Source organism: Podarcis liolepis, assembly GCF_965112155.1.
Source record: "Podarcis liolepis genome assembly, chromosome: 1".
In the NCBI taxonomy this organism is placed as follows: Eukaryota; Metazoa; Chordata; class Lepidosauria; order Squamata; family Lacertidae; genus Podarcis; species Podarcis liolepis.
The window spans coordinates 43,242,329-43,257,454 of NC_139554.1; the positions used below are offsets into that span (position 1 = coordinate 43,242,329).

At 43.9% G+C, this 15,126-nt stretch overlaps 1 long non-coding RNA gene across 1 annotated transcript; it reads right to left on the reverse strand.

The window, feature by feature from the left end:
- Nucleotides 1-263: 263 nt before the first annotated feature.
- LOC310710514 lies at nt 264-14,824 on the reverse strand. Its single transcript, XR_014528106.1, has 3 exons — nt 13,917-14,824; nt 8,275-8,491; nt 264-355 (listed from the first exon to the last, which is right to left on the reverse strand). It is a non-coding gene; the product is annotated as an uncharacterized lncRNA (long non-coding RNA).
- Between the last annotated feature and the right edge of the window lie 302 nt (nt 14,825-15,126).

A 15,126-nucleotide genomic window follows, 5' to 3' on the forward strand; every position in this document is an offset into this window, starting at 1 on the left:
GGCCCAGCAGCTGCAGCAGCACCGGCGGAGGCGGGGCTGTGAGGAGGGGCTGCCTGGCGCGTCCTCCGCGGCGAGCGCTGAGAGCCGCTGCCTGCCGGGCGCCTTCAGCCCGGACGCGCGCACAGCTCGTCGGTTCCGCGAGACATGCGGCTCCGCTACAGCCTACGCCCGAGGCTCTTCGGCGACTCCGGAGGCAGCGAGCGCGCCCCCCCCAGATGTTGCGCCCGGTGCGGCCGGCACCCCTGGCACCCCCCACGCTACGCCACTGCTCCTCACTGGCTCTGTTTCACATCCTTCATGAGTCCTTTTGATTGGCTGAATGTGTCCTTGAACATTGATCATGCTTCTTGCTTGCCTAGAGGGGAGACAGAGAGGAGTGTGAGTGTGTGCAGAAAACTAGCCTACTATTTACTTCTGTTGCTCCACCCACTTTTGCCCCTGCCCCCACCCACCACTTTTATGTGGCCCCTGGAAGGTTGCCCAGTAGGGAATGCGGCCCTCTGGATAAAACAAAACAAAACACCTTCCTTATCCACAGATTAAACGGTGTGTGGCGTCAGAGTAGGTGAGCTGCATATTGGGGGTTGTAATTAAAGGCACAAAAAGGAGCTGGGGGTGGAGGAAGTAGATGGCGAGGCTGAAGTGATTGAGTTTTGTTTTCAGTTTGGAGTGAGCATCTGAGATAAAGAAGCTTCAGTGTTTTTCTTTCTCTCTGGTGTTTTCTCTGGGATCCTTACAACGCAACAAGGTGGCAAAAGGAAACGTTGACTATTGTGCAAATGCGTAGAATTAGAAGGAAGTGGGGGAAAGGAAGATCCTGCATCTTAATTACTTTTCTTTACATGCAATAGGGAGAACTAAATGCAGACAGGGATCTTAGGAAGACTTGCCCACATGGAGTTTCCCTCAAAGGCATAAAACAGAGTGGTAAGTGTTTGACTGGGAAAGGCCACAGCAGCAGGAGAGAACAGAGAAGCTTGACCTCCAGTTTAGGGTGAACGTTTCACTGGTGGAATGGGCTGTGACTCTTCTTACCCATCAATAAACATTTCCTGAGTGGCTTACAACAAAAAGTAAGAACTTGATCTCTAGATTCACCACCCACCCAGCCCTAGTCCAACACACTAAACTGCATCACTCTGATTCTCAATAATATCCCATCAAAGTTCAGTTTTTAAAAAATACTTCCAGATACAAGACATGTATTAGGAGGTTGAACTAGATAATGCCCAATGTCCTTTCAAAATGTGTTAGGGACGGGAAGGTTCATTGGGTTGTTTTTGTTTTATTATGATTTTTTGTGTTTATATTGTGATTTTATGTTGTAACCGCCCTAAGACCTGTGGGTATAGGGTGGTATACAAATAATTAATAATAATAATAATAACAATGATAATAATGATGATGATTATGATGTTTTATTACTATGCTAGTCAATGTTTCTTTTTTTCATGGTAAGACATGAGTGGCCTGATTCCAATTCATTTTGTTGAATCTACAAGATCATAATTATTTTCATTTATAATTGATTATGTGTATAACCAGGACACTAGTACAGAGACATTTGAGACTCAGATGCATTATGCCCTTGAGTAACCGTTTAGTTCAGCTTTTATTCCAAGGAGACCATTGTCTGATTATCACAACTTAACAGGGAGATTTTCACATCACAACCTGCATTGTTCCCATTTTACCCCCTGAAGCCATCAATACATGCTGTAGCAAAAATTTATCACTTGCTCTTCCTCCTTCTCCCCACTCACCCATAGAATTCTACCAGATAAGAAGCCGCAACTGAGTCGAAAACAAGCAGAGACCATTCAATTCAGCTCACGTCTCGCACCGGGATGGACATCTCGTTACGATAAATCAAGGTGGATTTCCCCCCCCCCTTCTCGATTCTTAAAAATAAACAGAGCAATAAAAGTGAAACATGTCACCATTCATACACTTGAAGGGGGGGGCGGGAATCTTTAATCTGCTTGGGAAAATCTTTTTCTCCCCTAACAGGAAAAAATATTAGTTGTCCCGATAACAAGGAAAACAAAATCAAGCAGAGGGCATTAAGCAACTTCCTGAAATTGAAAGAAGAAGGGGGGGAGAGAGAGACCAACAATATTTCATGTAGTAGATTTACTTTTTAAAATGTGGGGGGCATGCACAGCACAACACAACAGAAGGATCCTTTCAGTTTTTTCCCAGGTCGCTTCTGGTTTCAGGAACATGAAGAAATATACAAGCTTCAAAGCGGCTGGGCTTGGAAACAGGGGAGGTGTTTTGCATGTAACTTCGACATGTTTTACAGATCTCTTTTCCCAGACTTTTTGTGTTTCAAGAGGACCCCATTACGCCATCAGTAACCTCAGGAGGGGCAACAGCATAATCAGCAGTATCCAGTCAGAGCTTTGGGGAAAGCTGAATTCCACCCTATGGGGAAGGCCCTCTGAGAGCTTTCACAATGTCGAAAAGGAGGCTTGGCACAAGAAGACTGGGGGATGTGGCCATTAGCCATTCCAACAACATCTGGAGATCTGGAGGGTTCTTATCCCTCAATGTAAGGAATTGTGCAGCAGACATTTCTCAACTAACCATGGTCAAAACCTTCATGCAATGCTCTTTGCATTCCAGTTTGTTCTTGGCTATAGCTCATGGGGGGGGGCTGCATGGCATTCCTCAGAGTGCTGTTTTTGTCTGCTGCCACTGCCAGGTCACCCCACCAGAGAGGAGAAGAAGAGGAGGAGGAGGAGGAGGAGTTTGGATTTGATAGCCAGCTTTATTACTACCCTAAGGAGTCTCAAAGCGGCTAACAATCTCCTTTCCCTTCCTCCCCCATAACAAAAACACTCTGTGAGGTGAGTGGGGCTGAGAGAATTCAGAGAAGTGTGACTGGCCCAAGATCACCCAGCAGCTGCATGTGGAGGAGCGGAGATGCGAACCCGGTTCACCAGATTATGAGTCTACTGCTCTTAACCACTACACCCACCACTGTAGGAGGGAGCCCACCACTTTGTCAAGGGCCGCCTAAAATCTGGAGCCGGTCCTGAAATAAACATAAGGAATGAAGGTTGCCATGCACTCAAGCGCAATCCCACTGACATCATCAGGTGAAATTGTTACAAATGTGAAGCTGTTTATTGCAACCTAAAGCAGTCTGTGAAATATCCCAAATTATACTTTCATGTCCCGCATGTTCGCCATCCCACCCCAGCACAATGAGTCAAAATTTGTTGACTGAAAGCCACTGTATCCTGAGAGGATACGTGACAATACACAGCATGTAAATTGTCACGCTTTATGATCAGATGTTATTTGTTATTGCTGGTGATGCGCAAAAGAATTCCCAGCAAAAAAATATACAACAGTTTTCGTCTATTTATCTACCCGGGGGATATCCGTGAACAGATAACTTTTCTCATTAAAGGGTTGCTGTTGTTGTTTTTCCCTTTTACTGAGAAGGCATTTGATGATTTAAGTATGATTTATGCTGTGATTTGTTTATTTTGTAAAATGGTATGTGAATTATTATTATTATTATTATTATTATTATTATTATTATTATATCAGATCAATAGTTTATTTAGGTCAGTATATCATTTGCTTTGGCTTATTAGTCTATCATGGCCCTTCGAGCACCGGGACACACAGGAATTTATTGGGTGAAACTTCTTCCTGCCATGGGAACAATTGGTAGGAACAGTAGCAGCATGTCAGGAAGGCAGTGTCCTAGTTTCAAAATCCCTCACAGATGCAAGGCATAAGGTTGCCAGCGACTCGACTGACCTCTGTAGCTGTGCTTTGAACTACAACTTGACATGAAAGCAATTCCCAACATGGAGGTGACCAAGATCGCTAGCTCGTTGCTGCAGATCATGTTAAAGGCACAGTTACAGAGGCCGGCTGAAACGTTGGCAATCCTTGCACAACCAAATGTCAGACCTTGGGCACCACCTGAATTTGGACCAGCTTTTATGTTTTGACCAGTGTGGCATTCATTAGCGAGAGATTAAAGAGGCTTAGATCCAAGCATTCTGCCTTAACTGGCTAGACTCAGCTGAAAATTCACATGGAGACGTCAACTCCAGAAGGTGCAGCTGCAACCATGCATATTTCACAAAATACAAGCAAAAACATTTCTGACAGCCACACAAATGCCAACTGGAGCCCTTTTTTTAATACCTCCTCTGAATATGGATTATTACAAGATGAGCTTTAAAGGTGTACAGAAGATCTTGTCCTTTTCATATAGCTCTCTAGGAGTGAAGGCTTCAACAAACGCAGCTTTTCTCTCGCTTGGCGAACTGCCCCTGCCAAGATTCCCTCTTCTACCCAACGACTGCCTTTTCATCCTTTCCTTCGCCTCAGGTCACCCTGGTATACAACCCAGCCTCCCTTTAGCAACCCAATTCAGTTTTCGGCTAATTCAACGTAATGGATATCAATGACTGGTGTCCTCTCTTCTGGATGTCCTGGCGAAACCCACCATTGCTTGCTAATTTGTTTTAACGTGATTTGGACTGAGGGGAACCTGGACTCTGCAGAACAAAGATGCCTTTTGAAAGACGGCCTTGTTATTAAATAAATCCCACACTGGCAACATCTATCAGTCTCCAAAGGCAGCTATTTGATTGCTAAGCATGTAATGAGTCCACCACCCAGTCCTGGGTCTTGCGATCTTTCTGTTTTTGCCCCTCCTCCCCTAACAAGAATTTCCATCCCAAGCTCTGTGGTCGACTTCAGTTCCCTCACCACCTGCTTTTCCTTGTTTTCCTAATTACTGAGCAGAGTCAATTCCTAATGAGGCTGCTTGGTTTCCTGTTTTTCCATACTTCTTGAGCCACTTAAAGCGTCAGGCCAACATGAAAGGGACCTTTTCTCAACAGATTTGAAATTAATTACCATAACCTTGGTGCTGCTGGTTGCTATGCAAGGACTTTCCACGGCTGCCTTTCTCATTTAACGTTTCCGAGCGAAACAAAACTATGTGTTTCTCCCTCGTCACCAGCGCCTCCTCCTCCTCCCCAACATCGCTATCCTGAGTTAGGAATTCTGGTTCAGGAAGCAACGAGCTCCAGAAACACTGTGCCTAAGGCCGAGGAGGAAAAGCGGATGATGTCACACAAGGGATTGGGCTCTGAGAAAAAGATGGAGTGCCAAGAAGGAGGGAAACAGTCTGACATCCGTCCTACGAGATGCCAGATAAAAACCCGTGTTGTGAATGGTGCCGGCCAGCTTCCAAAGACCCAGCTTGTGCAAGAATAAGAACCATATTTAAGCCTACGTTTTTTTTAAAAAAAATGCACAGCATGTTTACCAATTAGATCAACTAGCTAGAGCGTGGTGCTGATAACGCCAAGGTTGCAAGTTCGATCCCCGTATAGGACAGCTGCATATTCCTGAATTGGAGGGGTTGGACTAGATGATCCTCAGGGTCCCTTCCAACTCTACAGTTTTATGATTCTATGTCTGCAAATCTCTTGTTTATGTATTTATGCATCTCTCCATAGCAGCTAACCACCAAGCATACAGTATTGTATTTCCATGTGTATGTATAGGTGAAATTATGCATATGTTCTTTGTGTGGGTGTGGGTGTTTATATATTTGTGACAAGGCCCCTGACTTGGGTCTAAAATTTGGTTCTGCAGTCTGGCCCCAAATTTAAAGGATGAATTTTCTGACATATGCAAAATCCTGGCTGAAGCATCCACAAGCACTATGGGTGGTTTGAGACTAGTGTGGGAGTCAGGCATCAGTGCAGAAATAGATTCCGAAATGTGAGTTTAGATATGTGAGGGGAATCATTTATGCCCATTTAAAGGGGGGGGAGGGGAATGGAAACTCAGGAGAAATGCCCAGAAGTCCCTGTTGCAACATTTTGTTGCAGGTCCTATGTGTGTGACTACTTAATAGTTGTGCATCACAATAAACAAACACATTTCAATAACCAGCTTCTGGCTACGTCTCTGTTCTTTAACAAAGTAAAGAAACGTAATTGTCCGAAGGCTGGTACCAATGTCCCCATCCCACCGTAAGCTTTCATTCCCCATGTCCACCCCTGACATCCTAGGACAAGAGACAGTTTAATCAACAACCAAATTTGCCAGTCCAGGTATATTGCACTGTTTGTATTATTGCAAACAGAAGAATTACAATTATACCCAAAGCAACCAATTTCGTTGCTACGCCTCACAAACCCAGCCACCCATCTCTCCTATAATCCGTTCTGGCTCCTTGCAACTCCCATATCATAATCAGGGAGGTTTTATTGACATACAGCAAGCAGAGCAAAGCTCCTAGTTCTACAAACCTTACAAAAAGTTGCACTTAGGTTTTTCAGAGTCTGCAAATGAAGGCCCCAGAACTACTCTCTAGTTCTCCGCTTCAGCAGCGAAAAAGCCAGTGAGTGCTCTGCATTCCAACCCCACCCAAATCATAAAGCTGAAAAAAACTTCAATGGGATCTAGATTATTATTATGACAGGGTTTTCCTCTCAGGATTCGGCTACTTTCTAAATGGTGGGAAAAGCTGCTTTAAACAGCCTCCAGTCACCACATGACAAAGTGGCCGGCCATTCCTGCAGCCCCTCAAACAGAATAGACGGAATAAGCTATTGTCTGCACTCAGGGCTCAGCTACAACCATGACATTTGATTGGTCCAGGATGTAAAAGAACAAAAAGGTCATTGAATAAAAGAGGAACAATGCTCTTCATGAAACAAATGAGTGCCGACTAATTTATACCCTGTTTGGTTTCGGCAACATATACATTGACATGATGCAATTGGTCACTGAGTTGCCCCTTTCCACAGAAAGTGAGATCAGCAGCTCCTCTAATTATGGGAATTTCCTGCCGCTGGGTTATGCCCACTGTGCTTTCGAGCGGTTTATAGGAGTGCTGCTTTTCACGAGGCACCGTTTGTTCTTGTGCCACGTCCATCAGAATGCAGAGGCTACAAAAACCTGTAAAAAGGTGAGGCATGTGCCCCTGGATGTCACAAAGGTTTGTGTCACAGGACACCTCCAGACTGTCACTATTTTGCAGGAGGGATTCGAGAGCATATTGAAATGTTACGTCCGTGCTGCTAAAGTGGATTAAAGGGCCTGTTGCCCTCACGCAACAAATCCCCTTTAAAAAAAGAATCGGACAGTTGCGGGTTGGAAGATGACAGGCGAACGAATTGAAAAGTGTGGAATAAACTAATGACCAATGAAATGAACACACTTGCAAGCAAATCAGGATGAATGCTAACAAATCAGAAAATCTTCAATAAAAAAACTATTTAAAAATAAACAGGTCCTCTAGAGGCGTTCACAAACTTTACCACAGGTTCAATGACCTAGAACCCTCCACACCTGCTTAAAATATCATGGTTTCGGCAAGCCTAGTCAAACATGAAAAAATTGCATGTGTTTTCTCTCTTTTTAGCCACCATTGATTTTAATAATGTTTTTCAATATTTGTTCCTGTTTTTTTAACTGAGAATTCTAATGCTTTATTATATATTTCTGAAAACCACTTGGAGGTTTTCTTGCAATCAAGCAGTATATAAATTCTGTTGAATTAAACAAACAAACAAAACATTGCTGAATTTGCATATCTCGCAAAGAACAGTGATTTAAACCCTCATCCAATGCTTTCCCCTACTGACCCCGCCAGACCATTTTTATCCCAGCTGGGCTCATCTCTGATCTCAGAAGTCACCCAGGGGAAAAAGACGATTCTCCCTTGCAAATGCCCCTCCACCTTATTCAGCAAGCACACAGCTGTAGCACATGTTCATTGGCAAAACATGCAGTTCCATTAGAAGTTTGCACTGTGCAAATATGCCCACTGCATCCTTGTGTCAACCAACATACATGCTCCAAAGGCTGTAATCTGCATGTCCCTTTTGCCAGTAACAAACCTTTTCAAAGCTGGAAATCTGCAACTTTTAGGGAGTTTTGAATCTACTTTTTTTTTTCTTTTAAGGAAGGACATTTTTAAGCACGGTATTCTTCCTTCTCAGGAAATACCCTTACACTTTCCTTTAGCTCAAAGGGGAAAGAGACCATCTAATTCACACCCCTTGTTTTCCCTCACTTGTTATTTGTCGTGCAAAAAGAGAGACCTTTATTGCTGCCAAATATCCCATATTTCACGTAGACTAAAATTCCAGCACTTCCCACATCTGTAAGCAGCTAAAGAGGAAGTCTATTTAACAAGTAACCTTGAAATGACACAGTTGCATTCTTAAGAGCTCTCCGTTTTGCCATTCTTAAGTATGTGCCGAGCTTTACCTTTGCAAACAGGGCTTTTTTTCAGCCAGAACACACCGGAACTGAGTTACACCATCTCTTCAGTGCATTCCGGCACCTCTTTTTAGCATACCGGCAGCTGTGCAGTATACCGGCACGGCGCCCAGAGCTGCGTGTTGGAGACTTCGGGCGGCATGCTGCTCGTGGCTTTGTGTTGGAGGCTGTGGGGCAGCACGTGGGAGCTCCAGGACCTCTTTTTCTAGAAAAAAAGCACTGCTTGTGAGTAATCTTTCTGAATAGCCAGAGCCTCAACAACCGATGGTTTTCCACCTTGGATGTCAACTCCATGGAGGAAAGAACTATGTGCACAATGCGTATACCTTCACACTTGACAATACCACACCTGTCGTTTTTTGGCAAGTAGAAGTAGTGGGAACCTGTAGCCAGTCACAGTTTCCCATCACTGGTATAAGCAACAAAACAGACACGTGTGTGTGTGTGTGTGTGTGTGTGTGTGTGTGTGTGTGTCCATGCTTTTCCGGCAGGAAACTACTCTTCTTTACTACTGATGACAACATTGCAAAAACACGTAACACAAAATACACGCATCACACATTATTATATGACATTTAAGAGCATGCACCATAGAACTTCTTTTTAAAAAATATATATTTTTATATATATATTTATATCCCACTTTTTTCTCCAAAAAGTTCAAGACGGTGTACATAGTTCTCCCCCTTCTCATTTAATCCCATGACAATCCTATGAGGTAGGTCAGGCTGAGAGAGACAGTGATTAGCCTCAGGTCGCCCAGTGAGCTTCAAGCTGGTAGAGTGTGACTAATAGCTAGCAGCCACCAAGCATCGAAAGCTATTGGTGGTCATTTAAGCAAACATATTCTAACCATCAATTCTAACCAATAAGGAACCATCCTTAGGTGTTAAGCTAAGGTGTTAAGCTTCAAAGGACCTTTAAAGCCCTTTGTGGCTTAGGGCCCTCGTATTTATGGGACCACCTCTCCTGTTATGCCCAGCAGAGGACCTTAAGGTCCATGAATAACCATAGTTTAGAGGTCCCAAGCCCTAAGGAAGTCAGACTATCCTCCACCAGGGCCAGGGCCTTTTCAGTGATGGCTCCAACCTGGTGGAATGCTCTGTCCCATGAGACTAGGGCTCTGCATGATTTAACCTCTTTCCGCAGGGCCTGTAAGACAGAGCTATTCCACCTGGTTTTCAATTTGAATTTAGCCTGATATTTTATTCCCTTCTCTTCCCTCCCCTTTTTATGAAGATTACCTGCTCTGGGACCCCACAGCTAATTCTCCCCTGGCCTCCTTGCTGGCCCGAAATAGGACTAATTTAGCCAGCTAGCCCTGGTGACCATCTAATGTTTATTGGATGGATTTTCCCCCAAATTGATTTTTGAGCTTTGAATTTATTGTTATTCATGCTTTTATACTATATTTTATGCTGTTTTTTGTTGTATCATAATTAAGTGTTTTAAATTTGCTGTTAGCCGCCCTGAGCCCGGTTTTCTGAATCAGGAAGGGAGGGGTATAAATAAAGATTTATTATTATTATTTATTATTATTAAATAAAGGCCTAGGAGAAAGTACCATAATCTCCGTTTTCACAGCCACAAGAAATTATTCCTAGTATGGGGGGGGGGTGAGAAAAAACCAAGATGTGCATCTTTTTCTTATACTTGTGCAAGCTCTGCCATAACAGAATCCCATTCAATGGAAACACACTGCACAAGAGGGGGAACGCATCACGAAGATGAGCAGAAGGGAAAAGTGAAGCATCGGAAGGAAGCAGCAATTCAGGAAAAGAAGGTGAAAGTAACATTTGAAAGAGGTTAGTAAAACATAGAAGAGAAGTTGGGAAGATAACAGCGGCCACTGGGTAAGGTCCAGGAAAGTAAAAGGAAAAAAATCTGTTGAGAAAAAATCTGAGCAAAAAGTAAATAAAGGCAAAAGCAGAATAAGATGGGAGCTACAGTAGCACCTTTCGGTTAGTGACTTTATTTTATTTATACACTTCACTTCCTGCCTTTGACTCTGGAAAATGTCCTACAATTTGTTAATTTGGGGGAAGGGAGAGGGAGGTGATGGCAGAATGTGATTGCAAACGGGATGTAGGCCAACTTTCTGCTTCTCGCTGAGCACAAAACTAGGCTAGTGTCAAAGCAGGTATTTTTAAATATCTCTGCATCTTCCTGTCACCCAGTGTCGGGAAGATGCAGCTATATTTATACTCCCTGCACCATGCTAGAGCAAAGCACCCACAACTGACCATCTTCTTCCTGCAGAGCAGAGGCAATATTTAGCTCTAGAACTACCAGGAGGAAACCAGATCCTTGTTTACTTACACAAAGGCTTGTAATTGGGTGGTATGAAAAATGGCCCAGAGGCAGCAGAGAGATGCAGCCATAAGAACTCCAAGTCATGTGTTTAAAGATCATTAATGTTGCAATGGATAGGTGTGATAATTCATTCCACAAATAAGAGGATATATTGATATCATCATGTCAATTGCCAATATGGGAGCAATCCAGAGCTATGCATTTAATCCTGGTTCACAACTGCATGTTTGCCATGGCTCCTAGACAAGGAAGTCTGGGAACTAGGGTGGTAGGAAGGTGTTCTGAGCTTCTTGGAGGAATGGCAGGATAGAAATACAATTCCTATATGACCAAAATGAAATGGGGCCTGATCACCCTCACACAGCTATAATTCTTTGGAGGAAGATATGATATTTCCACTGGTTTCAAATCTGTTAGATCAGGGGGACTTCAATACTGCAGAATCATCTTTGTCGCCCCCCTCCCTTAGAATCCCCAGGTCCACCAACAGAAACCAACTGCAAAAGGGTGCTTTAGAAAGAGGTGCAGACTTGTACTTCGAATTAAGGAACAGGATGCATCTGAGTGCATCTCATGAGACCTCATAGTCCTTCCATGCAAAAAATCAATTGTCCCATCATCCCAGATTTCTTGGTTTCAGCAGCCTAAATTTTTTGGGTGGATGGGGGGGGTTATCACTACTTTAAAACATTTGGTAGACAGAAAACCTTGTTGATCTACTGCAAATTACTTAGATATATATTAGTACAGTATATTATTAGTGCAGCTCCCTTGCTGCAAAGTTTTCTCTTCAGCTTCAGATAAATGCTTTTTTTCCCCATTTGTGCAACAAAGTTGGTTTCGATGCTGTTTTAACACTGAAACACAACCCATTCTGCTGTTTTGTTATTTTCTTACTAGGTTTTATTGTTGAGCAGGATATCAAGCACATTATGTTAAACAAACAAACTTATAAGAACAATTCATTTTCCAAAATCAGGCAGTAAGTCCATGGCAATAGGTAAGTAAAATCAGCAGCTGGTAACCAGGTTGGTACACTGGAGGGAAACTGTTGTATTTACTATGGGGCTCAAGGTGGTTCCCAGTTGCAGTGTTTTCTATTGCAGCTCTTCACTCTCCAGTTATCTTAGCGGATTGGACAAAGCTAATTTACACCTTTGTGACATTAGAGAGGTCCAACGCACCTATCCTTGAGATACTAGGAAAATCCATGCTTTTAAAACGTTACATAATGTGTTTGTGAATGCATAGCAAATGTGAATGTATAGAGTGGCATATAGGCTCCATGATTTATAATTAATGATTGAGGATGAATAATAAATAGTAATCCAGTGTCAGGCATTGCAGACAGATGGCAAGCTAACCATTGGAGTTTGCGGTATCTAATAAATTGCTATTCACTTTTTGCCAGTCCTTGAGCTATCCTCTCAGGCTTCCCAATTCTATAATAAAAACTCTCGAACCAGGAAAACTCTAGTGAACCGGAATGAAGCAGTCCTCACCATTCTTCTCCACACTCAAGATTAACAGACAATAGCAAAGCAATGGCCTCCTCCAATGCTGAGTGACATTTCAATTGTTTGTCCTACTTCCAAATGACTTTGTCCTTAAAAAAATAAAAAGCACCGTTGAGTGTGTTTCCACTACTGCCATTGGTTCATCTAAACCAGGAAGTACTACGAGTGTAAAATTTGACCATGCTAGTGCCTGGGTTTAGTCCAGCAGTTGATTTCTGAAAAAGAAAAATGTCTAGAAGCAACGGAGAGAATAGCAGTGTGTGCATACTGAAAGAGACATTTCTTTCTTGATACTTTACATGTTCCAGTGAGTTATGCTAAGGTGACCATGGCTTACCTCAAACCTGTGTTATGCCCAGTCATGTGAACAATTACATCCTAATACACCCACCAACGCAACAGCCTGCGGGGTTACTTAAACAGTGGTACCTCGGGTTAAGTACTTAATTCCTTCTGGAGGTCCGTTCTTAACCTGAAACTGTTCTTAACCTGAAGCACCACTTTAGCTAATGGGGCCTCCTGCTGCTGCCGCCACCGCCCCGCTGCCCCACGATTTCTGTTCTCATCCTGAAGCAAAGTTCTTAACCCGAGGTACTATTTCTGGGTTAGCGGAGTCTGTAACCTGAAGCGTATGTAACCTGAAGCGTATGTAACCCGAGGTACCACTGTATACAACCAAATGGAGGCTGCTCCACGAGGGAAGCTTTTCATGCAAAGATTTTCCTGCTCTCTCCCATCCGAATCCTGTCCTCCTGCATTGATGGCATGGATATATGGGTATATATACAAATCCCCTGGTACATGATGAACTGCATGAATGATCACAATAGCAATGACAACTAAAGTAATAATATTGTATCAGTAAAATAGAACAGGTCATTGTTTATAAATAAATAAACCATCCCATCAACTAGTAGTAGTAGTAGTATTGCTGCCCTTCATCCTAAGAGCTCAGGGCGGCTCACAACATAAAATTACAACATAAAAAACACAAAATACATAATAAAAATAAGAACAGAAACAAACCAATAATCTCCCCTGCCACAACACATTTAAAAGGACATCGGGTGTCAATCAATCAAAGGCCTGGTTGAAGAGGAACCATAGGAGCCAACTCCTAGGGGCCAAGGTCCCATCGGTCCTCCCCAAATATTTGTGACTGATTATGCAGTGTGAGGCTTACCTGGGCCCCTTGAATTCAAGTTGGCACCCTGAAAGGAATGTTTTTGCCTGGCACCTAAAGGTGTATAATGAAGGCGTCAGTCGGACCGTCCTGGGGAGAGCATTCTACAACTGTGTAGAGTCAATGCTATATAAATGTATGGAACAATAATCATTCCTCCTCTCTCTTTCTCTCGCCCTTCTTTTTATGTATATATATTATTGGTGCATTTATGGCATTTATCTAGCCAAAAGGGCTTACAAGCAATGGTACTGGCATGATCCATGTCTGCAGGCTCACAATCTAAAAAGACATGACGTGTGAGGGGAAAGGAAGTGAGGAGGGAAAAGCAAGCTCAAGTGCAAGCACTTCAAGTTACAGCTCTTATAACACAATTATTTAGGTTCTGGCTGTCTTGCCCCTGAAAATGAACAGTTTTTCGCAGAAGCACCTCCCACCTCGCCCCTCACATCCAATCCAGGAGCAGAGCTGGTGACAATGACCAGGCCAGGTCAAGCCAGTTTTTCTCCAGGCCAAGGTTCTATCCAGCAGTATTTCCAAGGGTTTCAACCAGCACAGCCACAAAGAAATACACAAAGATCATTGGAAGCAACTGTACAGGCAAATACCAGACCCACCTGAGATCCTAACTGCATCAGCAAAAGTTACTTCATTGACTTTGGCACAGCTGCACCTGATTGTGTCAACCATAAATCTGCCCTCTAAATTTCAGCATTAAATAAGTCTTGGTGGCCCTGCAGCTGCTGCCTCCGTGATTGCCGTGGGTGGTGATGGCTAGCCATAAAATGGGGTGCAATAAAAAGCATGCATTGCCACACCCAGCAATGTGGCGGTGCTGTTGAGAAATATTAGTCAGTCATCAAAAGGCAGCAGGTTCCCAGACGAACAGTAGGAGCTACCTCTTCACACAACAAATAGCTAGAAATTAAATGTTCATGTTCAGAGGCTGCGTACGTCTCTGGTTACCAGATGTTGCAGGCAAACAGTGCAGAAGCCATCAACCCTGGTACTCTCCAGATGTTTTGGACTACTACTCCTGTCAGCCCTAGCCAGAACAATCAGGCGCAGTGGCCACAGAAAGCTGGCAAACTCAGGCAGTACACCATGAGAATTAATAATAATAATAATAATAATAATAATAATAATAATAATAATAATAATTTATACCCAGCCCATCTGGCTGGGTTTCCCCAGCCACTCTAGGCAGCTTCCAACAAAATATTAAAAATACATTAAAACATCAGTCATTAACAACTTCCCTCAACAGGGCTGCCTTCACATGTCTTCTAAAAGTCAGGTAGTTCCTTTATTTCCTTGACATCTGATGGGAGGGCGTTCCACAGGGCAAGCGCCACAACCAAGAAGGCCCTCTGCCTGGTTCCCTGCAACTTTGCTTCTCGCAGTGAGGGAACTGCCAGAAGGCCCTCGGTGCTGGACCTCAGTGTCCGGGCTTAATGATGAGGGTGGAGATGTTCCTTCAGGTATACTGGGCCAAGGCTGTTTAAGGCTTAACCTAAAGAGTCATGGGTTCCGGGAGAAAGCGAGGGCCAGGCCTGTACCACAATCCTCCAAGCCGGATGTCTGCCTTTGATCTAGTCCAGAGGTCGGGGTGCAAAAAGAACAAGGAGAAGTGGCGTAGCGTGGGGGGTGCAGGGGGGGCCGGGCGCAACATCTGGGGGGGCACGCTCGCACTCTCAGCTCTCTGCCCCTACCTGGCTCACTCACTCTCTCTCACTGCAGTGCTGGCTGTGCGAATCCGATCCGAGCCGCCGGGTCACCGCCCACTGTGGGGGGGGGGTGCCAGGCGTGCGGTGCGGAGAGAGACCG